The sequence below is a fragment of the Ruditapes philippinarum genome, unplaced genomic scaffold (genome assembly GCF_026571515.1).
Source record: "Ruditapes philippinarum isolate M1 unplaced genomic scaffold, ASM2657151v2 ctg5575_1_1_1_1, whole genome shotgun sequence".
Lineage (NCBI taxonomy): Eukaryota > Metazoa > Mollusca > Bivalvia > Venerida > Veneridae > Ruditapes > Ruditapes philippinarum.
In genome coordinates, this window is record NW_026862701.1 from 14,381 (window position 1) to 15,323 (window position 943).

At 31.4% G+C, this 943-nt stretch overlaps 1 non-coding gene across 1 annotated transcript; it reads right to left on the bottom strand.

The window, feature by feature from the left end:
* Positions 1-601: 601 nt before the first annotated feature.
* Positions 602-695, bottom strand: Trnam-cau (transfer RNA methionine (anticodon CAU)). Its single transcript has 2 exons — positions 659-695; positions 602-637 (listed from the first exon to the last, which is right to left on the bottom strand). It is a non-coding gene; the product is annotated as a tRNA-Met (tRNA).
* Positions 696-943: the final 248 nt, after the last annotated feature.

Consider the following 943-nt stretch of genomic DNA (forward strand, 5'->3'; position numbering starts at 1 on the left):
TTTCCCTTGACTTAGTAAAAAGATTGACAGAACAGTGTTGCGGTGGGGGCACTCGTGTCCTATGGACACATTTCTAGTTTGCAGTCAAATTAGGTTTTATTATTAGCTAAATATATATCAAACGATTAACCTTTATATATCTCCAGTAGTACATTATAAATTATTGTTACTGATGCTGTTTTTTTAAAGCTCCTTGGTATTTATTAGTTTAAAATGTTAAATTTAATTAAAATTGAATATATTTAAATTATGCTTTTCTGTAATTAATTCTCTATTTTCATAAATATACCTTAAGTTAACAAAATGGTTAAGAAATTAAAAGAAAAATGCATTGCTGAGAAAAGATTACTGATAAAGTTTTATGTCTTTTATAAATGCATTTCCAGATCAACACATTATGAATGTGACAAGTATTTCAAGTTTTAAGTGTATAACTTTGAAAGTTTTTTCTTTTTAAATTGATCGGACAAAAAACGATAAAATGAATAAAAAGAGGACATATCTTTGCAAAAATAATTTTAGGATTTTCTACCCTTCATGCTGTCATACATAATAATGAATCGGATGAACATATTAAAACCAACCCCTGAGGAAAAGAAAATGCCCCGGGTGAGGATCGACCTCACGACCTTCAGATCTATGGTCGAATATATATGATTATGAGACTGACGCGCTACCTACTGCGCTACCGAGGCACATATTTTGCTACAGCTTTGACAGTCAGGTTACTAAACAATGACTACACCTTAATAGTTTTACATGTTTATAGTTTAATAGACTACGTTTACATTGACCTTAAGCAAATATCGAAGTTAAGTTATAAACTACCTAATTTAAAAATGCGTTGATTAAGAAATAGCATCGGCCTGAGAGGTGTATATCGGCTATTTAACACCGGTTTGGAGTTTTGATTCGTAGGAATTAACCACGAAGGCCGTAGCGT